The following is a 757-nucleotide window of genomic DNA, read 5'->3' as shown; positions in this document are numbered from 1 at the left end:
ATATGTATGTGTGTTTGCGTGTCTGTGTTATATATGTGTGTATATATATATATATACACATACTGAAAGAGAGACAGCAGAGAGATAGATAGAGAGATAGAGAGATAGATAGATAGATAGATAGATTGCTTAAATTGGTGTACAGATATTGTATATTGAGAAAAAGGAGTCAGTCAGACTTTTGGATGATTCTTTAATAGCACTTTCGTTCGTTTACGGAACTCATGAAGACAAAATCAAAATCATTTTGATTTTGCTTTGACGAGTTTGATAAACGATCGAAAGCGTTAATAAAGAATTATCCAAAATTCTGACTGCACCCGTTTTCTTAACACACACACACTCACCCACCCACATATACGTGTGTGTGTGTGTGTGTGTGTGTGTGTGTGTGTGTGTGTGTGTGTGTGTGATAACCGGTGTTAAACAGTGCATCTTCAATTTAGCAAAATAACTAGGAATGACGTTATACGAAATAACGAAAAAGATAATTTCTGGCCATGCTGTATTTCTCTTGTTTCCACATGCATATATGTATTGGTTTCAAATTTTGGCTAGTAATATCGTAGAGTTGGGGTAAGTCGATTGCATCAAGCCGAACACTCAACTTGTGCATATTTTCTCGAGCCCGAGAGGAAGAAAGGTAAAAGCGACTTCGGAGGAATTTGAACTCGGAACATAACGACAGAAGTGTGGGTATAAGGGAAATCCAAGCAGATATGGTGGCAATGATTCAAATAAGAGTCTGTCTCTCTTT

This window comes from Octopus bimaculoides, chromosome 11, assembly GCF_001194135.2.
Source record: "Octopus bimaculoides isolate UCB-OBI-ISO-001 chromosome 11, ASM119413v2, whole genome shotgun sequence".
Taxonomy (NCBI): Eukaryota; Metazoa; Mollusca; class Cephalopoda; order Octopoda; family Octopodidae; genus Octopus; species Octopus bimaculoides.
The sequence above is the reverse complement of the archived record's forward strand: the minus strand, read 5'-3'. Positions refer to the sequence as shown.